The 24,997-nt window shown below is 40.7% G+C and overlaps 1 long non-coding RNA gene across 1 annotated transcript in view; it reads left to right on the top strand.

Annotated features, from left to right (window-relative positions):
• Positions 1-24,764, top strand: part of LOC114555909 (uncharacterized) — a 127,754-nt gene extending 102,990 nt beyond the window's left edge. Inside the window, exon 3 of the long non-coding RNA XR_003692605.1 lies at positions 24,492-24,764. This is a non-coding gene — a long non-coding RNA (uncharacterized LOC114555909). The remainder of the gene's footprint in view (positions 1-24,491) is intronic.
• Positions 24,765-24,997: the final 233 nt, after the last annotated feature.

Raw genomic sequence — 24,997 nt, 5'->3', positions numbered from 1 at the left:
TCTTGAACAAGCCACCGAGCCACAGGCCCTCACATTCCTCTCTAATGATGTGTAATACTTTGAATCCACGAGGTGAAGTTTGAGTGGAGTGGGCTGCCTGCCGGCGGACTCCGATACGGGAGTCTGACTCACACTGAGGCAACTTTAGCTTCCAACGATCAGCGTAGAGTGTTAATGAGCGGGAAAAACCATTACCTGAGGGAGGACAAAAACACACACACAGAAACACACACAGAAACACACACACACACACAGAAACACAGACGCACACACAGACACACACACACACACAGAAACACAGACGCACACACAGACACACACACACACACACACACACACACACACACAGAAACACAGACACACAGACACTCACACACACAGAGCGACAGACACACACAGAAACACACAGAAACAGACAGACGCGCACACAGAAACAGACAGACACACACACAGAAACACACAAAACCACAGAGACAGAAACACAGACACACACACACACACAAAAACACAGACACAGACAGACACACACAAACACACACACACACACAGAGTGACACAGACACACAGAAACACAGATCCCCCCCCCCCCCCACACACACACACACACACAATTCCATGCCTGTGCACATGCCACCACACAAAAAATATATACGCACTTGCACACTCAAAACACACAAACATATTTATGTGCATACAAACAGATTGGGAATTGTAACCAAATGTATGACCAGACACACATGAATGCAATCATGCCCTCTCAGATACATTCACACACATATAGGGCTGTATGCAACTAATGATCATTTTAATCTGATTATTCCTGGATTATTTTCTCGATTATTGGATTAATTGTTCACTCTAAAAAAAAAAGTTTCTGAAAAATGTGGATCAGTGTTTACCAAAAAGTCCCAAGATGACTTCCTCAAATGTCTCTTTTTTACTGTCCCAGAGGAGAGAAGATACTAGAACAATATTCACATTTAATAAGCTGACATCAGAGAATTCAAACCGATCAAAATAGTTAGCAACTTTTCGATTAGTCGGAGTTGCGGCTCTAGTTCCATGCATTTGCACATGCAAACGTACAAAAATATACACACATCTACACTCAATATATTCAAACTGCTACAACCACACTACTTCAGTATGTATGTGCATACAAACACAGACGTGAATTGTAACCAAATGTATAACAAGACACACACATTAATGCAATCATCCGATACATGCACACCCAACACACGCTACAGTGATAAATCCTCAAGCCAACAAATAAACTCTGTGCTCACACACTTTGCAACGGTCTGCTGTATGAAATGATGCGATTACGCAAAAACAAACATTTGTTGCTCGTGTTACTAATAGCATTTTTTTTTTCTTCCCCTATCTCTTTTTAAAACCCTCATTTATTTCATTAATTTCTCCTTCTCTTTCTTCCATCCCATTGACTCTTGCCAGATCATCGAGCCGTGGCAACGGGCAAACTGTACTTACTTTAGAATCCATCAGCATAAAACTTTATTTCATTATTTACTTTATTGGAATCGTTGGAACAGGCTTGGTGTGTACTTTGCTGTAGGGCAAAAAGCTTCTAGGAGGATACTAAAAGTCTTTCTCTCTGCTTTTTCCAGTTTCATCCACTTTTCTCTCTCTCTCTCTCTCTCCCCCCTTCTCTCCTTTCCTTGGCTGATTTATTGGATGATGATCCCTTCTTTTCCTCTCAGGGTGAGCGTGTGCTTTGGGCACCCTGCCAACGGGCCCTGCTTTAATTGATGTCAGTAATCTGGTCACCTTGAGAGATAGTTAAAAGGGCAAATCTCTATTAGCTTTAGTTTATGGCGGGCACATTAATACACACACATACACACACACAGACACACACACTTTTGAAAGACAATGTGTTTCAACAATGTGTTGAAAGCTGCGCAGGATGGAGAATGTATGTGAATGTAATACATACTGCAGATATTAGCGACAATTCTCTGGGTGCTAATCTCACCGACTGCCGTTTGGGTAAACACGAAGGTGTAGTCTCTCTGCCGAAACCTCCTGTTTCCCCCTTAAACGCTGTAGGAAATACATTACGACCAGTGCAGAGTCAAGATAAGTTATTTCAGGTTGGATAAGCACAAGGGGATGTATCTGAGGGAGCCAAAAGAATCTACATTAAGGAGAGATATCTGTTAATTAAATCTGTCCCTGCCTGATCTCTATCTGTAGAACGTAACTTACACCGCTGCTGCTGTTGCTGCCGCTGGATGAACACACACACACACGAAAACACACACACACACACACACACACACACAAACAGATACAACTTAAAATCCCAGACTTCCTTTCTATCACCCCACAGAAAAGAAAGCACATTTCATAACATAAAGGCAGTTCAGAGTGGTGTAATATATTTTCAAATCGGTGATATTGATATTCTTTACCATACCGTGATACCTAATATTATAGCTTTTATGCCCATATTATATCATTATATGCATAAAGGCTAACAACCTTACTATAGCTTTTATTTCCATATTATATAATTATATGCATAAAGGCTCACAATCTTACGATAGCTTTTATTTCCATATTATATAATTATATGCATAAAGGCTCACAATCTTACTATAGCTTTTATTTCCATATTATATAATTATATGCATAAAGGCTCACAATCTTACTATAGCTTTTATTTCCATATTATATAATTATATGCATAAAGGCTCACAATCTTATAGAATCAGGCCTCTCCGTCAGCTTTCATATGGCATTTTTTTCTCAGTCCGTGCTATGGAAAAGAAAAGAGCTCTCCATTCCCAGGAAGAGGGCGGTAAGAAGCAAAACATTCATGTAACATCACATTATTCAGGCTGTTTTACTGAACCATTCGTACCAATCATTACAAAATGTAATGAACTTAAATTTGTATGTATTTATTGCTGTCAGCACCACATTGTCTGTCTCTGTATAAGAGCGTGAAGATCCTGTGTTTGGCTCCTAAAACACAGGGCTTTCAAGACGGAGCGGAGTTCATGTCCTGGAAGAAGTTAAGGTGAAAACACAAGACTTTCACCCAGGAAACGGGTGTTTGTGTCCCGGGAGTACCACTTAAAGGGACCGGTGTTGCCAACCCTAACCTCAATCCTTTTTTAAATCTAATGTTAACTAGTCGTTTTGGTGTCGTCGTGGAATGACGGTCCCTTTATGTCCGCTACACTCAAAGGCAACGACTGCTGAAACAATATAGTTATTCACCTCTATTCACACACAATGAGGCATTACTTCAGTTGTGATTGAACTGTATTTTTTGAGGAACTATGGGGCACTTAACATCTACAACAGGTCTACACTTAGAACGGACCCACCGCGGTGAAGTTTTTAGTGGAGCAGTTTGTTTAATAGTCAACTCGGAAGAAAGCGAATGTTATGACAATTAACTCCATCAACACAACAGTATGCAGAGTTAAACTGGACGGGCCCAATAACCTCTGAATAGTTCTGCTTGTTAAATTGTAACGTGAGCGGCAGCCAACGGGGGAGGGTGCGTTGTGTCGGCAGAATAATTTACTACATTGTGCGTCTGCCCTATTTTTTTTTCTACCGTGGCGGCTGAAATTTTGCCGTGGCGGGCCGCCACTACAAAATCAACAGAGGAAACACTGGGCCGCTAAACTGATGGAACTGTCATGTGACTGGTCGTCACATGACCAACCGGTCGTAACGTGATCAACCGGTCGTAACGTGATAAACTGGCAGCCGCTGTAATTTCATACAAATTGTGTATACGTTTTCGTACGATATCATACCCGTTCACGAGAATGTGTTGAATCCTTGTACGTTTAACCAGTCATCCATTACGAATACATCTTTATGTTATAATACAGCACGTTTTGCTTCACAGCAAGGGATTCATAAAGCTTTCTGTATTTTCACAGAAAGCTTTATGAACCCCTCATCTGTTTCTTCCTCTTCACATTCATGTTTTTCTTCTTCTTCTTCTCCTTCTTGTTGTTCTTCAAGCGCTCAAATGTCTTGGGACCCAGTCTGGTTATTCCCGAGAAGGACAGGGGGCTTGGAGGTGACTCAGTGGGGAGGGGGGGGTGAAAACTTGGGGGTGTATGCGGACCAGATGTCTGGGCTTTCATGAGGCCGGGGAGGGGCAGCGGGAGAGGACATGGCTGTTCTCAATTACCCTGATGATCAATGGAGGTGGGGGGGGGGGGTGAGTTGGGGTGGAGGACACAGATTGTTAAGAATGAGACAAAATAACGGCAAGATCAAATAAGAAGTGTAGAGCTGCAAAGATGTATCTATTAGTTGTCTTTTAAATTGATTGCCAACTATTTTGATAATTGATTAATAGGTTTGAGTCAATTTGTATAAAAAAAAGGTCAACTTCTCTGATGTCAGCTTGTTAAATGTGAATATTGTTCTAGTTTCTTCTCTCCTCTGTGACAGTAAACTGAATATCTGAGTTGGGGACAAAACGAGACATTGGAGGACGTCATCTTGGGCTTTTTGGGAAACACTGATCCACATTTGACACCATTTTCTGTCATTTTAGAGACCAAACAACTAATCCATTAATCGCGAAATTAATCAGATTCATCGACTGTGATAATAATTGTTAGTTGCAGCCCTTAAGAAGTGTCATAACCATCACTAAAACTTTGTACGGGTGAATACGAACGGTATGCTAAGGCCACGGTCACACGTACCAACCCCCCCCCCTCCCGTCTTCCCTGGCATTATTTCAAGAATATTAGCGTCCAAACGGATCCAATTATAAATGACTCAACACGCTACCTCATATGCCAGGCCTTTAGGTGGTGCTGTTTCTGCAACAGAAATTCACCAAAAGCGGAGAAAAAGAAGAGGCGGAGCATGCAACACAAGCTAGTTAGCTATATGCTACAGTGCCGTGTGGTTGTGGACTGTCACTACCCGATGTGAGTCGCGCATGCGTCACTTTGCGACAAGTAGCCTACAAGATGCTAACGGCGTTTTGAGCTACAGTAGCAATCAAGTAGCCTACTAGATGCTAACGGCGTTTTGAGCTAACGTTAGCAATCAAACAATCATAGATAGCTAAAACGTTTTTGAAATTATTTCCATCTTCTGTTATGGTATGTGAAGAGAAAAGTTTATTATTTTACAGATTTCACGAATTTTCATTTGTAAATGACTTTACACACTACCTCATATGCCAGGCCTATAGGTGGCGCTGTTTCTGCTACAGAAATTCACCAAAAATGGAGAAGAAGAGGTGGAGCATGCAACACAAGCTAGTTAGCTATATGCTACAGTGCCGTGTGGTTGTGGACTGTCACTACCCGATGTGAGTTGCCCATGTGTCACTTTGCGACAAGTAGCCTACAAGATGCTAACAGCGTTTTCAGCTAACGTTAGCAATCAAACAATCATAGATAGCTAAAACGTTTTTGAAATGATTTCCATCTTCTGTTATTGTATGTAAAGAGAAAACTTTATTATTTTATGGATTTCACAAATTTCAGTAGGACATGTTATGCCGTAAACCGTTTAAATCTGAGCATGCTTGACTCACATCGGCACTCGACTCACATCGGGTAGCAACAGGGCATTAGGACGGAGGCGTGTTTATGTAGGTGGCGTTGTTACGAGACCTCGCCGCGGGGTAAGAGGTCGAAGGCTAGAGGTCGAGGGGTGTGGCGGCGACATCATCGATACGCAAGTACAAATTTTTTTCACCCCGGGACCAGGTTAAAAAAAAAAAAGTGCATCTTCATGCAGCACGTTTACAGGATTCGTTTGGACGATCGGCCAAAATGATGCAAAACGTGCGTTTCCTTAGATTCTTTGCATTGATTTCAAAAAACTTTCATTTTCTGCAGTGTTAAAGGCTTTCAGTAATGTATACCTTCAGATTATTTATACGGTAATGACCTTCTGGTATTGCAGTGGTTTTCATGCATGCTTTGAAGCCTGCGCGTGCTACAAATAGGGGTTTGCATGAAGTCAAGGTATTCATTAGAGCCGTGTAGGGTAGCAGTAATGATCGCTGGATTCGCTTCTTTAGACTGTGACCATTATTTGATTATCGTGGCTTCAACAACAATAAAAGATTCTGAGCTAGATGACGGTCGGGCTAAAGCAGAGATCAAGTGGAAGCTCTGCTCAGTGTTTTAATTAGGATTATATGTCCTCTTTAAAGGATCCTTTTCTCTGAAGCCCTTTCCCCCGGTTTAGAGCCCTATAGGGTTACACAAGATTAAAAGCACTTTTCCATCTTTACCCCTCTGATACATCTTTGAAATTGTGCTTGGTTCCCTGTCTCTGGAACACTTTATCTCCCCCTAAGAAGGGCCGCGGCGTGAGAGGAGGGGTGAGGCGAGCTTTGGGTGGTATGCCAGACTTTTCTTCTTTTTTTTTTCTTCTTTGTTTTGACTTATACACAGAGGTGGAAGAAGGATTCAGATTCTTCTGTTAAGTAAAGAGTCCTGCACTGAAAATGTAACTTAAGTAAAAGACTGTAAGTATCATCAGGACAATGTACTTCAAGTATTTAATGTACTCAATGCAGAAAATTCCTCCCATTGTAGAAAGAGTAAAGGATCCAACCAGTTGTATGTTTAATGGTCTCATCATCTCAGCTGGACTTGTAGGCCTTTATATTGTTGGCTAGTTTACTTTAGAATCAAACATATTTTATGTGTTTTGTGTGCAGAAATCTGAATCTGTAAAGTAACTAAAGCTGGAACAGATGAATGTAGTGGAGTAAAAAGTCCAATATTTCTCTCTGAAATGTAGCGGAGTAGCTACAGTAGAAAGTGGCACGAAAAGAAAAGACTACAAGAAAAGTACAAGTAGCTCAACATTTGGACTTAAGTACAGTACTTGTGTACGTAGTTGCATTCCACTGCTGCTTATACATTTAGTGACTACAAGGTAGATCACAGTGGGATTTTGTTCGATATACTTTGATCAGCGGCAGGAGAAGTGTCACGTTACACACTCTGTAGCTTTACTGTGTCCAACATATTATAGTTATACAACAGGCCTGTGTCCAATCACAGAGATCTTCCCCCGTGACCTCCGACCTTTACTCCTGCGAGTAGAGAAAGAGAAAGGAATTGGTTTCAGCAGAGGGAGGGGTGTTCGGGCTGGCTGTCTCTAGCTGCAGACGGCCCCCCCACACACACACACACACACACACACACACACACTTTTTTGCTTCTTCTTGAAACTAACTTTATTCTAAACACTTGAAAATTCTCCACATGTGCAAGCAATTAGGTTTCACGACTTGCTCTGGATGAGAATGAGACACACACACACACACACACACACACACACACACACACACACACACACACAGAAAATATGAATACATATAGGCGAAGACACAGACACATATAGATAATGCATTACCCAGACATACACACAGATTTGTTACTGAACACCTAAAACACACACACACACACACACACACACACACACACACACACACACACACACTAAACTGTACTATGACTCTAATGTATAATTCAAAAATGAAATTAAGAAACGGAGAATCACATCATATTCTTTTGAAATGTATTCTGCCCCACACATGTCACAGCACGACTCCCATTCTTCATTTTTCCAGTATGGGAGGAATTTGTTGTTGTTCGTCCTTGCCAATCCCCGTGCAAGTTCCCAAATAAAATACTTAAGAGTTACATCTAATGCCTTAAAAAGCTGTGGTTTCCTACATGTGCTCTCTCACAGTGATGTGTCAGCATCGGCAGCAAGTTTCAGTATTTGCAGCTGAAACTATCTGGAATAAAAACACAACAACAGAGGGGGGAACAATCCCAGACCAAACAACTGCTGTCTGTTAGTTCCAGTGGAAAAGCAGGTTCTTTGTGCAGGAAAAAAAAGGCAAAAGGATTTGTCTGTCATTAATGAAGGGAAATGGCTACTGTTTTAATTTTGTCTCTCAGACCGTCATAACTGTATAATGCACAAGGAATCACCGTTGACTGTTGTGAGCCGCTGCTATATTGATATTCTATCGTCATCGATTCATGAGATTAGATATCGTCTTACATTTGGAGTATTTTTAAATCGTTAATTGTTCTTTTCAGGTTCCACTGAGCTGCTGACCTGTCTGTGTGTTCGGGGTTCAAGCTAAGTTTACATCAAGCCCAACGAGTGGGCCCTGAGCCAGATGTTTTTGCGCCTACCTGAGCCAAGAACTCCACAGACATTAATTACCAGTAGCATGAGCATGAAGCACTTCTTATCCCTGGAAGAACACAACTAGACCTGCAACTACCAATTGTTTTCGGTGTCGAGTAATCTGTCGATTGTTTTCTGGATTAATGGATGAGTTGTTTGGTCTCTAAAATGTCCGAAAAATGGTGAAAAATGTGGATCAGTGTTTCCCAAAAAGTCCAAGATGGCGTCCTCAGATGTCTTGTTTTGTCCACAACTCAAAGATATTCAGTTCACTGTCACAGAGAAGAGAAGACACTAGAACATATTCACATTTAACAAGGTTTTCATGAAAAAAATTCTCAAAGCGATTAGTTATCTGTAACGTTTGCTATTATTATAATAGTAATAACTAAGCGAATTGTCTTTGCAGCTCTAAACAAAACATAAACTGTTGAAGAGTATACAACTTTAATAGAAAAACGTGCTCTGTTTTTTTTTTTTTTTTTTTTAGCTTAATTTACCTTACTAAACAGCTTCGGAGTCATTTGAATGGTTTTATGACTTGCAACTTTTGGCCGCCGAGCCGCCGGCTTCAGCATCAGGAAGTATGGCGTGATATCAGGTCTCGCGATGCAACGTATTGCTTCACGGCACTGCACATATACGCCCATCCAGGAACCGGCTAACAAGGTAGCCAGGGGCGTAGCAAGCTTTTCAAAAGTGAGGGGGATGGATGTGATTTGTTTATTAACATTAAAAACGATGGATACAATGACAGAGGGGTACAAAATGTATAACATACAAGCAGGGGCGCCGCCAGGAATTTTGGGCCCCATGACAAAAAATCCAATTGCGCCCGCTCTGCGCAGCTTTTGTCACCACATCTCTAGGACCTAACTGTCCCATCAAAAGCTTTACAGAACTCTAATTAAAGGCTTGCAGCTGTCTTGCTGCTTGTAGTTCAATACTAGTACTAGCACAATATTTACGGATGGTGATTTGTACATGCATGCAAGCAGGGGTTAAATTGGAATTAGTTATGTGGAGGGGCTCTCCCTAGGGTGGTCCGGGGGCACCCCCCGGGAAAAAAATTGAAAAATAAACCGTTAAATGGCACTTTCTGGAGAGTTTTGTGCAACGAAATGGAGAAATTGAGTCTTACATGATATGTGCAAAACTGCAAGGTTAAGAGCCTATACTCTGCATTGTTGTAGTATCAACAGGTATTAGGGCATTTAGCATTTACATTACTGTTAATCAGTCATCACTTGATTACACATTATATTACCTTGTTATGATATTAGAAGTGACCCATACAATGTGCCAAACATAATGTACCACATGAAGAGACAGACATGCAGCATATGACAGTAGCAACAGCTGATAAGATTTGGGTCTGTGGTCACCAGGTCCACTTCACACAAACTTCCTTCTCCCATTCTCTTTACTACTACAACACACACACGCACACACGGCACCGAGTGGGGCTCTCCGATGCTCGGATGCGAGCCGCTGGCGGCGATGCGACGGTGAGGACCGCTTCAACGGCTTGGTCAGCGACATGAACTCGTAGCGGCTGGTGGAGCTTCCGAGCACCGGGCTTCCACCGCTGCCAACGGGGTTTTTAGCTTTAGGAGAAGGCATTCTGTCTGTTAATCCTACCGACGGAGACACTAAAGGGACACTAACGGGGTTTTTAGCTTTAGGAGAAGGCATTCTGTCTGTTAATCCTACCGACGGAGACACTTTGGCGTTATGTAGTTGACCCGCGGTGGTGAATTGTCTGCAGTTCTGGGCGGGTTGTTACCGTGTTCTGATTGTTGTCATCTCAGCTCCGCCGAGACAAAGTAGACATGCCATTTCAAACATCTTTCATTTATTGTCAGAAATATCAATGTGTCAATGTATCAATTGTGATGTGTCTTCTTTTTCAAGCAGGCACATCCGGACACGAGTAGGCTTATGTGCTGGGGCTGAGCCCCGGAGAGGCCCGGCCCAATTTAACCCCTGCCTGCAAGTCTAGTATGTAGTTCACTATTTGATTTGATGCTATCCAAATTACCTAGTTCTGTGTCACCACCACTTGATTACATACATTAGATACAATAGATTTTTTTGTTTTTGTGTGTGTGTGTGCAAGCAATTAATGCAATAATAAAGTCTGTATCTATAGATGTCATTCCATAATTCAATGGATTATTTAATAATTGTCTGTATCTTACATGCAGGCTCAGGTAAGCTACTCACTGTTTCCAACTGTCCAGCATCCAGTACAGACAGTAGGTTTTTTATTTTATTTTTTTATTTTATTTCATAATGATCATGTGATAAAATAATTGTTATTGATGTGTTTGATTTTTTGTCATTAACAAATATTTCATTTTATTTTTTTGTAATGGTAAAAAGAGCAAGAGAGACAGAGAAATCCCCACAGACTCCCTGCAATGATGCTAACTGGCATGTCATTGAACACAACATTGCTCACCTTCTTCACTGGGACAGGGAGGGGCTCAGTTAGGGGGAGACTGGGGTGCTGCTGACTCATCTGTTGTTAAGTCTGCTAAAAGGGGCAGGGACAATGATTTAATATGAATATCTTGCTAAACGTTTCCCTGCACTGATTAAATGGTGATTAAATGTAGGCTAGCACTAGTCTGTAGCTAGATAGCTTATTTCACTATGGACATTAAGCCAACAGGTTAATACCACTCACAGACTACTACCCACCTTTCTTCCTTTGTCTTTCCTCTCTATTTTCTCTTTCTTTTTTTGAAAACCAGATTTTGATTTAACGTTACTTGGCAACATTGTGGTCACTGTAGTTCTGGCGCATTAACTGACTGCCAAGGGGGTAAGCTTCGCTTCAGAACTCGAGCCATCTATGGCGCCATTTTGTTGCTAACTGGCCATCACCTCCTGTTAGCATTCCGCTGACCGCCATTCTTTTTTTACGTCACTTGACAGAGAATAGCCAGGTGAAAATGTCTTGTTGACATATAACAGAAAAAGACTTAATATTAAGGTCTGAATGGAGCCCATTTAGGCTACCCATGAGCGTTAATACATAGAGGCAGGAAGAAGTGCTTTAAACCAGCCTTTATTAATTTGCCTATTATTGCAGAGATGGGGTTTGGGGCTGGGTCCATGGGACTGTTTCTGGGGGTTCACTTTTTTGTTTTACCTACCTTTTGTCTTCTGCATTCTCCTTACCCTTGTTCTTCCCTCAGACTCATCCCCCAGAAACAGTCCCACTGACTCAGCCCCAAACCCCATCTCTGTAATAATAATAGGCTACTGGTTTAATACACTCAATAATCAATACTGGTTTAAAGCACTTCTTCCTGCCTTTATGTATTAATGCTCATGGGTAGCCTAAATGGGTTCCATTCAGACCTTTACATTAAGTCTTTTTACTTTTACATTTTTACCTGGCTATATCCAATGTTTAGATCTGTGGTGCTATTTATGCAAATTACCACATACGTAATTATATTATGATCCGCTTATCCATTTATTATGAATGCTATAACGTAGCTAATATTACGGAACGTTATACTTCTTACATGGGGAACTACTCATTAGTACATATTAGCTTTCATTTAACGTTGCTAGTGAAGTTAAAAAGGTGCAGTTACCTCCCATCCATACTAAATACAGGCTCAGTGACCACCAACTGGGTCAGACAGACAGGTCAGAGAGAGACAGGCTCAGTGAGCACCAACTGGGTCAGACACTAATGCACTTCCTCCTCCACTGGGAAAAACTATCTTCACTAAGAGATTTACACCTTGGAAAAATAGCCCAAAAAATAAAACTTCCCAAAGTTAACACCAGTAAAGAGGAGACAGCAGCTCTACTGACAGCTAAACATGGATCTGCCTGCCACAGCCTGAGGGACTCACAACCACTTAGGATCCCAAAATTACAGATTTGTTTAGTATTTTATAGTAATTATATTAGAATAGTATATATGTGACACCTACATACAGTGGGGGAAATAAGTATTTGACCCCTTGCTGATTTTGCAAGTTTGCCCACTTACAAAGAATGCAAAAATCTACAATTGTAATCATATGTACATTCTAACAGTGAAAGACAAAATCCCAAAGAAAATTCCAGAAAATCACATCATATGAATTTATTAAAATTGATAACCATCTGATGAGGAAAAACAAGTATTTGACCCCCTGGACAAACAGCATGTTAATATTTTGTAGAAAAGCCATTATCGGCCAGCACAGATGTCAAACGGTTTTTATAGTTGGTGACAAGGTTTGTGCACATTTCGGCAGGGATGTTGGCCCACTCCTCCCTCCAAATCATTCAGGTTCCGAGGTTGTCGCCTGGCAACTCGAATTTTAAGCTCCCTCCAAAGATTTTCAATCGGATTCAGGTCTGGAGACTGGCTAGGCCACTCCAGAACCTTGATGTGCTTCTTCTTCAGCCACTCTTTTGTTGCTTTGGCGGTGTGCTTAGGGTCGTTGTCGTGCTGAAACACCCATCCTCGACCCATCTTCAGCTCTCTCACTGAGGGAAGGAGATGTCGGTCCAGAATTCCACGATACATGGCCCCGTCCATCCTCCCCTCAATACGATGGAGTTGTCCCGTCCCCTTGGCTGAAAAGCACCCCCAAAGCATGATGTTGCCACCACCATGCTTGACGGTGGGGATGGTGTTCTTTGGGTTGTACTCGGTGTTCTTTGCCCTCCAAACGTGACGAGTTGAGTTGAGGCCAAAAAGTTCTATTTTGGTCTCATCTGACCACATCACCTTCTTCCAGGCCTCTTCTGAGTCGTCCAGGTGGTGAATGGCGAACTTCATGCGGGCCTGTACATGTTTCTTCTTGAGCAGGGGGACCTTGCGTGCGCTGCAGGATTTCAATCCATGACGGCGTAGTGTGTTACCAACCGTTTCTTTTGTAACTGTGGTCCCAGCTGCCTTCAGTTGATTCATCAGTTCCCCCCTTGTGGTTTTGGGATGATTCCTCACCGTTCGCATGATCAGGTTTAGGGCTGTGTCTTAAAGAAAGACTAACTGGCTTGTAGGAGCCAGAATACTTGTTGTTTGTCCAGGGGGTCAAATACTTGTTTTTCCTCATCAGATGGTTATCAATTTTAATAAATTCATATGATGTGATTTTCTGGAATTTTCTTTGGGATTCTGTCTTTCACTGTTAGAATGTACATATGATTAAAATTGTAGATTTTTGCATTCTTTGTAAGTGGGCAAACCTGCAAAATCAGCAAGGGGTCAAATACTTATTTCCCCCACTGTATTTAATACATGACATGTAGGCTATACATTTCTGTAAACTGCTGAGAGAGAGAGAGAGAGAGAGAGAGAGAGAGAGAGAGAGGTCTGATTACCTCCGCTGTCTGAAAACTCTTGTTTTCTGACAGTTTAAACATCGACGTACTATATGAAGACATTTCATCCTCTGCTGTCTCAGTGTGTCATGTCTTCTTACTGATAACTGTTTTCGTCTTCTCTGAGGTGATTTTCGACCGTTTTCAACGCACTTCTTTTGACATTCTGAACTACCGCAGAAATGTCAGAGCGCATCACGTGACCATTCTAAGTGAATCACGTTGTCAGAAATTGGCATCAGCCAATGAGATTGCGCATTTAGAGTTAAATCCCCCCTTTTACTTTCACCATTGGTTGCTGATAAAAAGGAAATGGCCATATTTGGATCCGACAGTGTTGTAGAGGAGAGAGAGAGAGCTTTCCAACGGTATATGTGATGACAGGGTGCAGACAGCGATCGCGGAGCAGCGGGATGATTTAGAACGCCAACTTTTGTTGAATTTAGGAGAAATCTACCGACGCTAACAGACAAACTGTAGTAAAATAAAGACCTAAATGTGTATTTCGGACTTTTTTTTCACAAAAACCGCAGAAAAAGTGTGGGTGTTGAACCCTCTCACCGGGAAAAGTGTGGGTCTTAAAACACCCACATCCCCCACGGGTGCGACGCCCTTGAAGGTAGCAATGGAGTTTTTCACACTATCGTCATGGCTGAGCCGGCCAAAAAGAAGCAGAAAGCTAGGAGAGCATTGCTGGAGGAACAGAGAAAGACTGATCGAGAGAGGAGTCAGACACAAGTAAACATCGGAGCTGCCAAACCTGCGAGCAAAAAGCAAGAAAACAGCGAAGAAATGGCCCAAACTGCATAGCGCCCCTTTAAGTAAAGCAAAGCAAGCATTCGCAAATGGTTGAAATGTAGATTCATAAAACAGACAATTTCTTTGGGCCGTTGACTGACAAAAGGCATCTTTTAATTGGGGTAAAAGATGTCTTCACTACTCCTCTTCAGACAGTTTTTCCAGGCTTAGTTACAACTGTTTGGTAGCAGCCTAACAGTTGCATTTCTAGCTGGTTGGCCATTAGAGTAGAAGCTTTTGTACATGCTCCACATTAACAACAATTTAGTTAATTAGCTAACAGTGATTTGTATACCAAGGGCTAATTCGTTAAGTGGCTGGCAGCTGGACATGTGGTGGCTTTGGTTTAATTGATTATATGTACTTTTTCCCCTGCTGTTGTAAAAGTCATCGGCTGTGGCGTTTGTACTTTACCGAAATGACCCGCAAATGAGGCGCAGCTGGGGGAAATGACACCGACCAAGCAAACGGGAGGGCGCCGCCGCCGCTTTTCCTCTTACTGCCATTTTATTGAAAAGATTTCTCAGAAAGATTTTTGCCTGTGTTTGATGATGAGTGTGACATGTCACCTTATCGAGACTAAACGGCTAAAGATTCACTGAGGTAACATCGGTGCGATGTGGATAATCATTACATTAATGACACACGCTCACATGGAGTGTAATCTAAAAGCAATTATGGGATCAGTAACCTTTTTAATCCAATCATCAACCGAGAGTAGGCGCCGTGTGTCATGCTGTATCACCTGAACCGGTGGGCAAATGGAAACATTAATAAAATGTTAATCAATCACACAGAAGGGGAGGAAGCTGACAGGCAGGTCACATAGAGTTAACATATTGATAGAGGCGTTCTCTTTCTCCCCGAGATTCTGGAGAAATATTACATTACACGCTTTTGCCCAGAATGTGTGTGACACATTTTCCTACGAAGTTAACTCAATATATTTTACACTGTATTTTCCAAAAAGTGCCATACACCATACATATAAATGGCAACAGACACACACACACACACACACACACACACGCATGCATTCATACGTGCTTAAAACACAGACCTCCAGTTTTGCCACAGGTTGCTGTTTTCCAGCTGTTTAAACCACCACTCAAATTAGCTGCTCAGCCATTGGAAGAAAAGGCAGGCAGGATACCAGCAATTACTGTCTGATTGGTAGAGCGGCTGCAATTAACAAGTTTAAGTCGTAAAGATTTGCATATATAAAGCTCGGTGTAGCAAGGAGAGGTAGCTGTAAAGTCCCTTATAGTTTAGAGTTGCAAAGATGAATTGATTATTAACACTATTTTAATAATCAATTGCTTCTTTTTTTTTATGAAAAACAAAGAAAAATGATCTGATTCCAGCTTGTTAAATGTGAATATTTTCTAGTTTCTTGTTAAGAATGAGACAAAGTTCTGGGAGGATCAAGTAAAGAGCTGTAGCGCTGCAAAGATTAATCGATTAGTTGTCCTCTATTCAATTAACCGCCAGCTGTTTTGATAATGGATTAGCGTTAGCATAGTTTAGTGGTCCACTCAACAGCTCAACTCAACAAGGACGAACAAAAAAATAATGTAACTGCACAAAAATAATCCAACAAATCTTTGTAGTATTGGTGACACAAATATAAAAAAATCTCAATGATGTCATGTCAATGGTAGACTGAAAAACGCTCCCATAGGTCGTTCGTTAAAACAGCATTTACAACTCGTCTTTAAGTTTAATTGGCAGTGCCCTCTAGTGGCTGTGGTAGTTATGAATGGAACAAAGCAGGAAGTGAGTGATTATCGGGCCGTCTTTTGGCAGTTTGCAGATGATGTGTATCTGTGTTTTATTTGCCTTATAACTGATAAAGTTAATGAATTAAAAAGTGCGCCAATCTATTTTTTACTGTGAGTAATGTTGAAAGTTTCTAATTAATTAAATAATTGCTTAAAGCATTTAAACAAAGCTTTGTGTTGGAGTTTGTAACATCCCACAATCTTAGTTTTGACCTAAAGATTTTCATTTTCACTCTAAAGGCATATCGTTTCCAAATACTTGGTTATCCGTTTCATTAACCACTAATAACAGGTATCGGCCTAGAAAAACCAGTATCGGTCGACCCCTAGTTTGGAGGACTTGTTGCAATGGCGGCCGGTGTTGTGTATATACAACATTGTTGTGTTATCTCAGCCTAATGCAGCGCCAACCACGGAACAGATACAATCCATTAAAAACAGTGTGTAGGAATCTATTTTGCTGCCTGTACAGTATCTGCGTGCCTCCATCCCAGCAGCATCCGAGGAGAGTCTCAGCAGTGGTCCTCCCTTATCATAGCACATTTAACAGGGGGCTAATCCAATCAGGTGGGATAACAGGTTTGCTCTCTGTGAGTGGAGGAGGATCAGGCGAGTGCTCCTCTGCTTCCCATTAGTGTGTGTATCTCCAGCCGGGGCCTATCCTAATCCCATTTCCCCATCTAAAGCCTTAACCCAAACAAGCACGCAGGACAATAATCTTAGGTCGCACTCCTGTCTGCTGCCCCGGGCCTCCTGATGCCGCTAATGGAGGGGTAGCCGGAGAGATGCCAAGACACAGTGCAACAGGGGGACTAGATGCGGCGTGTTCAGCCAAGGAACCACAGCATCTACAGCTGTTTCTTTGTTTATCCCCTGCGTATTGTTTTTCTCCTTTTTGTATTTAGTAGTGGTTGTGTTTCTGTTGCTGGTTTGCGTTTCCTTTTGCGCCACCAAACACATTTAACCACAGAGAAAATCTTTGCAGAGATCATTTTTCAATTGAGCGTGCCAATCGGAATCAGAATGGGGGTTTATTGTCCAAAGTAAGTTAGACTTGCAAGGAATTTGCCTGGGTGCTTGGTTCATATATAAGCATATTGAACACTAATATGAAATAAACAATGAATACAGAAACAAATATATACAAAATAGCTGTTTAACATAAGGAAAAAGAGGCTAAATGGATTAAACGCATTCGATTGTAAGCCGTTTTATTGGACTCACCATTCATTGCCACAAGAGCCGTTTATAAGCGACATTGTGAAGTTATAAAAGGGAATAGGTACATATTTGTGGCATGGTTAGGAAAGACATTGGATTTTTTTTTTTTTGTTTAGACAAAGGGAAAAAGAGACAGAGAGAGAGGTTTTGGCTCTGTATCCCAGTCTTTCTGTCCCTGTTGACGGCACATGTGCCCCAGATGCAGGGTCCTGATCCAAACCCAAGGCTCATCCAGACGCCACCCCGAGTGTCTCAGATCACTTACACACTCTCCAAGGACGTTGGAAAAAACAGCCTCATCCATTTCTCATTTCTCTCGGTTTCCATAAGAAAAATGTAGCCCCTATTTTTTTTTTTTTTTATGAATTCCAACTGAAATATGGTTGGTGCAACAGCATGTACCTCAAACAAGGCTTTGCGGCTCAGCGTTTCAAGTTCCATATGGAAGATATTAGTTTCCCCTTTTGGCCATTGTACAAATTTGATCGTTGGATTTTATTTTTTTCGGGGGATGAGGTGGAAAAACCTAACCAGAAGTAGAACAGTGTCTTTTTTTTTCTGTAGATATTTCCTGCCCATTTTGAAGAAACCTCTCAGTAAAACAGATTTTCACCCATTTTCTTTACCCCACCCCCCCCGCTATCATCAAACCAGTTGAATGAGTGACGGGATGGTAAAGGTGCTCTGTGTGTACACAGCTGCCAGCAGAGCTAAATCCCAGCTATTAGACTAAATCAATTATCAGGCTGATTTTTCTCCTCGTTGGCGAAGCCCATACCCGAATGTGATTGCTGTCCGTTTAAAATATCCTGTTGAAGCGAGACTTTTATTAGACAATAGCTGCATCTCAGGTCGTCCTCGATGATCCCTCCTCCCTCCTCGTGGCAAAAATAAGAGCTTTGAGACGACCTTCACTGAGGAGGGACTGAACTAGTCCCGGTTCAGTCGAGGAGTATGGGATGTTACCTATTGAAGTGTGCGGAAGAACAACGGCATTCGTTGATTGCTCAGTTAAACCATCCTGTTGTCCTCGGGTCAAAATTTAACACGTTTTTCTTTTTCTTTTTTTTTTTTAAAGTTTCTCTATCAGAAATTTGGGTTTCCATCAACCAAATTGCCAAATTTAACATGGATGAGTCCATTCAACGCTCTACGCCAAGTGAAATTAATTATCAGTTCACTACTTTCATTGAATTTTGGGTCTTTTATTCAGTTTTATAGCATTTGATAAAAAAAATTTAAATGCTTTCAAAACAGCATCCTGACTAAACTTTCAGTTCTACCAGTCCGTGATCATCCACTTATCATCTTAACTTTTAGTCAAAATAATTCATAGTTTCTGCTTTTTTAACTCATAAATTAAATATAATTGCATAGAAATGAGGCTTATTGACCATTAATTCCAAGAATAATTGTACAATTAGTGGTAACAAAGTGGTATTAGTGGTTTAAATAATAATGGTAGTGGGGGGGGAGGCGTTTAAAAAAAGGGCCGGAAACGTTAAAGAAAAGCATCAAAAAAAAGTGTTAATCTCAGGTTTTGCCATGACACGAGATTATAGTGATTCTAGGCACAATATTGGAAAAAACTGACATTGCGATTTTTTTTTTTCCCTCCTGCAATACTGTATATATTGCGATATGAAAAAAAGACTCATTTTTAAAAGACGACATGAATAGCATTATTTAGAAATACTAAATCATTCTCAACTACTGGGGGGATTTTGTAGGGGAGTGCATCTGCTTTACATAGAAAATAAAAATGAAAAAGGAAATTTGTTGTTAAACTTTAATGCTTTACAAAAACCAAAGCAAGTAAGCGCTGTGACTACTCTTCTGAAGAGATTTTGGAGAGGGAGATTAGGAAGAAATACACTGGTTGACTGACATGACCATTCTAATATAATACTATCAATACAGGCTAAAGTGAATGCTATTAATAATGCATGCATGTTGCTTCCCTTTAAATTTCAGGTTGTGGTCGACTAGCTTTGATTGTTTGAGCCTGTCTCTAAGATTACAGCAGCATGGAGGCTGTTTCTTTTAACATGGAGCTGATGTGGATGTTATTGGCTAGCTGATGGACTGAAGTTACAGTTCATACTGTTATCATCTAACAGTGGCTTTACTATTCTCTGGTCCCTTTTAGAACATATATTTGAAGGTAGGTAGTGTTTCTTTTGTAGAATTGGCTTATTTTAAATGATAATGGGAAATTAATTTGTGTACATTAAACAAATATTACTGTATTGATCAGATTGAATTGTATCTCGTGTCGCACCAAATGGTTTCAACATCGAATCAAACTAAATCATTTCATATTAAAATGTATCGTCTCTGAACCGTATCGTAGCACATGCCTCTAGATACAGTACATATCGGATCGTCTTTATAAGGGAGAGATTTTAAAATTATTACGTGAGCGAAAAAAGGAAGCAAAACGTGAATTAATAAAACGCTTTTTACCAAAGTCATTTTTCGTTTATTATTTCGACACCACATGACTGCAGATAATTCCTGCAATACACGGTTGGATGTTTAGTTCTCTTTAACAGCCAATTGTCTGCTTGAGCTTTCTACTTTCATGCTGGGCTGCAGTAGCTTAAGTCTCTTGAGTGTCAGCCCATCTTGTACTGAGATGGGTTGCCACATTTTTACTGTATTTTGAGTGCTGATGGAGGCGTTGGTCAATCATTTGCATACAGAGATTCTCACTGGGATTAGCACTTGCAGCCCCTCATTCAATGGTAATATCAAAACTGTTACTCAGTGGAGCTTTAATCAACCATAATAATGCTGGAGAATCTTCTTTTTTAATCTTGTCAACAAGTTTATGGTCTCATTTGCGCTCATGTCTCTGAGTCATCCCTCAAATCTCCGAGATCATTTTGTCAACTGGAGATGCCTTCTGTTGTTGATTTACTTAGCAGCAGCTAATGACTGCATGGGATCGCTGCGTTACTGGCAAACTAACCAGCGCAAGTCTTCTTGAGGAAAAAAAAAGAAGAAGAATCATCAAAATTATTCTAAATTGTTCTAAAATTATTGACAGCTGTGGAATGTGGCAGGAGGAAAAGTTCAGCCATCTAAATCATCGGTGCTAATCAGGTTTTTAGAGGCAGCCCATTCAAAAGGCATAGTCTCAGTTTTACCTCAACGTTCAGCAGTCCTACGGGGAGAGAATCATTGTACAACACCCTAGAGCCAACCAGTTCCTTCACCAACAACCTCAATTATGCATTAAACATTATGTAAGGCATTTGCGTCAGGGGCGACTCACTTTTTCTCTGCTGGCAACAACAGTTAGCACTCTGTCCACCCACGGTGTAAAGGCTGTATACAGCCCACGCCAGGCTCCATCAATCAAGTGGTTAAAGTTACTGATGGGTTCAGGCCTTTTCGTGTGCCAGGTGGATGTGTTCAAAGCTTTAAGGTAATGAACTCAGAGTTGGGGGCCATTCCAGGAGTTTTTAAGTGGGGTCACACAGTGGGGACCAATAATTAGTCAGGCCCAGGGGGTAGGGAGAGGGACATTTTATCATAAATATAGGAAATATTGGATAGGATAAAACAACATAATGTAATTCTGCTAAATAAAACATCACATTCATTATTCCTTTCACTTGTTTTCATTTTAATCAAATTGTATATCCAAATACAATACAATTTTTTTTTCTATAGGCTCAGTCTGCCACAATTCCAGTGCTTGTTCCATGGTATCTGAATTTTGGATAGTTGTCATGGAAACATTAATTGGGTTATGTGACAAGGGCTGGAAAAATTGGCAGAACAGGCAGCTAAGTGACAGAACTCTGATCCAATGGAAATCACAATTGTCAGATTGACAGCACTCTAGCCCAATGGATTTGCGTGTGTGTGTGTGTGTGTGTGTGTGTGTGTGTGTGTGTGTGTGTGTGTTGGGTGGGTAGTCTAGCCCAGCTCCTGTTCAAAATCTACAGACGTGTTTGGGGGAGCGTACTGCAGTAGTTTTCATATTGGATGTTATTTGTTATTGCTTTATATATAGGGCTGCAACTAGCCATTGATTTCACTGTCGATTAACATGTTGATTATTTTCTGGATTGATGGATTAGTTGTTTGGTCTATAAAATGTCAAAAAATAGGTAAAACAAATTTCCATAAGTGTTTCCCAAAGCCCAAAATTTCCTTGCATGTCATACACAGAAAATTAAATTTAGCAATATAGTGTTTGGACTTACCACTGTGCTTAGCTTGTTATGGTAAACTGCACATGATTCAGAAAAATAGCTATGCTACGCGACAGCTACTGGGAAATGTAGTTCAACTAGTAACTTCACTACAGTATATGTGGTGCGACTATACCGTTTATCTCCCGCTTAAATACATGCTCATCTTTAATATATGGCATTTTCGTATGTCAACATTGCATTCAAAATACTGTGTATCTGAAATAATGTTTGGCATGTCATGGTTGGGAAGTCTCATCATCTCCAACTGTTAAGGAATTGCTTTTGCCCACAGAGCACTGTGGGGCCTGTGGATCAATTTCCCCTTTCAAAAATATACACCGTGGTCTCAATGGAGGGAGCACAGTATGCATGGAGCAGAGAGGGAACGTGATGGACGGGAGGGGGGGTGACGGAGGAGGAGACCTTGGCCCTGGAAGTCTCCACCTGGTGGGGTGGTTGAGGGCCAACGAGGAGCCCCCTCTCAGTACACAAAGCTCGCCTTGTGCGAGATAAGCTGTGGGCACCAGGAGGGCCCTACGGCACTATTTTCACAATCAGAGCCAGTTTGTTTTCTCTGGGCCTCCGAGCCGGCGCTTGTCAGGAGCGCAGCACGCTGGCAGGGCTGGAGGTTGTGTTCAGGGAGCACCGTCATGGGAGGGAAGGGGGGGTCTCCTACAGGGTGGGCTCCCTAAACATTCACCTCTGTTTACTTAACCCTCATGTTGTCCTCGGGTCAAATTTGACCCGTTTTCAAAGTTTCCACATCAGAAATATGGCTTTCTTTTAAGTAACATGGATGGTTTCATCCACTAATTGATGATCGTTACTTTTATGGTCTACTCGTGTAAAAATCTGGGATCATCCATAAACATATGTTTCTCTGACCTTAACTATTAGTCAAGATAATTCCTAATTTCTGCTCATTTTACTTAAAAATGACCGATAATTTCATGTTAATGATGTTTATTCACCAATCAATTCCATAAAGAAGTGTAAAACTAGTGGGTACAACTGATGAAATTGGCTAAAAAGATATAACATACAATTGGGTAATCATCACGAGGCTACTTTATGCTTTATAAACAGGCAAACCGAACCAGAGGACAACAAGTGTATGGTTGACGAGAAGACAATACGAGGTAGGGCTGGGCGATATGAAGAAAATCCATACTGCAACGATATTGTAGTGTTGACTATTGGTGCTTTAACAAAATATTTACACAATGAAATTTTTGATAAATAATCATCAGTAATGTGGATATAATGACTAAGTGGGTAAAGGCAAATAATAGAACAGTTACAACAGTCTGGTAAGTTCAGAAAAGTACATCACTTTACTGTAATGCAGCCTTTAAAACCAGGAAAAGACACTTATGTCATATTACGATATCCAAAATCTAAGACGATATCTTGTCTCATATCACAATATCGATATAATATCAATATATTATCATGCTCTAATACGAGGGTTAACGGATCCCTCACTAAACAGATTTCCAGTTTTAGGTTAAACATGTAGATGTATAGAAATCCTTCAGGAGAGCTTCTCCGGATCAGTGCTGAAGAGATCCAGGAAAAATAATATTACAAGGACATAAAAACAGCTTGAGCAAGCAGACATAAACAGCCAGCAACATGGGTTCAAACCTAAAAGTAGCTAAGAGAAAAGAGCTGCAAAGATGAAATGATTAATTGGTTAGTTGTCAACTACTTCGATATGTAAAAATCCGGTCCAATCCAAATGGGATTCCAGCTTGTTGAATGTGAATATGTTCTAGTTTCTTCTCTGTGGCAGTAAACTGAATCTCTTTGAGTTGGGTGACAAAACGAGACATCTGAGGCTTGGGGAAAAAAATTGCTTTTTTTGTTACTATTTTCTGACATTTTATAGACCAAACAACTAATCGAGGAAAATAATCAACAGATCAATCGAACAGTGACAGTAATCTTTAGTTGCATCCCTGAAAGTAAACTATAAATCCAATGTAATCTCGAATAATCGTTTGTATAACGCTATCATAACTGTAAACATTACACAGGTGTGGATGTAATTCACATATAATAGAATAACATATAATAACTATGTATTACTCTCTAGTTAGAAAAAAGAGCTTTGTGATTATTTGTGTGTGATATTTTTATTATAACCAAATAATTTGGGGAATAAGTAATTAATTATAACTTCAAGTAATCTGTACAATGCCTACTTCTTTAAGAATAAACTCATTATAGTCTCTCTCCGATAATAGTAATTATGTTATTCAATTTGCTGCTGCCAAAGAGGCTGAATTGTTTATTCTTGCCCTGTACCAATATTGAGATTTGTTTTGCTCAAAAGTGTGTTTTAGAGCGTGTTGCGTAACGCTGTGATAGCTGCATGTACATATTTTCATATTTAATCAAACCTCCAGCATGCAAACTCCTTTGCTAATGTTTCTTTTCTTTTTTTTTTTTTTTTCCCCCTCCCTTTGGCAATAAAGTTGTGGTGTAATATTATGAGTGTTTATAGTGCAAAAGCCACAGTGTAAAAGACTCCGAGTTATAAGAATGTTTCCTTGGTAAAGACTGTGGAAAATGATACTAAAATGTAATTAGAAACAGTTGTTTTACTGTTGTGAAGATGAGACGCCTCGAGCAAAGTCTTTTTTGAGTCGACTAGTTTTATCCAGACGGGAAACAAAGAGAATACAGAGAGCTAATATTCAGAGGACGATAGATATTTCATAGGAAAAGTGGCTGAAGTTAAGGAACCGCAATATGCAGCCGTTCCTGCGATTTATTTTGAGTGCTTATCTGATTATAAGTTAATTTCTCATTAGGACGCTGGTGGTGTATAAAGAGCGCTCCAAGCCGTGCGTTGGGATTATTTAAAAGTGGTTTCTCTGCAGGCAGGTTTCATGATTTTTTTATTTTTTTTTCTCTCCCCATTCCACAGTGTGTCTTGGCCCGTCGGAGGCGGCCGGCTGCCAGGACTCCTCTCAGCTCGCTCCCCGAAGACCCCTGGCTCCGCGGAAACAGGAAATGGTAATAGTATTGCACTGCTTTTCCTCCCCCTATCTGTATCCCCATTTCTCTCCTCTGAATGAACAAAAAAAAAAAAGGAGAAAAAACAGACGTGTAATAACATATGTGTGGAAAAATGGCCCTAGACCATAAAATAAACCAAAGGTACACATAGTGTTTTTTTGCACTTTCTTTAAAATCCATGTCGGGGAAAAAAAAATTGCTTGCCATATGATCAATCAATAAGAGTTGTCAGACCTACCCAATCTTTTCCACAAGCATGTGTTTTTTTTTTTTTTTTTGTTGCAATAATCCAACGGTGTTTTTGTCACTGCGAACTTTTTTTTCCTGTTTAATTTTTACTCATGCTTTGGTTGAGTTGCCGGCTGTCCTCATGAACCATGCGTACGGACAGTACTTTTTTATTAAGTGCACTGT

The sequence above is a fragment of the Perca flavescens genome, chromosome 5, assembly GCF_004354835.1.
Source record: "Perca flavescens isolate YP-PL-M2 chromosome 5, PFLA_1.0, whole genome shotgun sequence".
Classification (NCBI taxonomy): Eukaryota; Metazoa; Chordata; class Actinopteri; order Perciformes; family Percidae; genus Perca; species Perca flavescens.
This window is presented reverse-complemented; position numbering and strand designations above follow the sequence as displayed.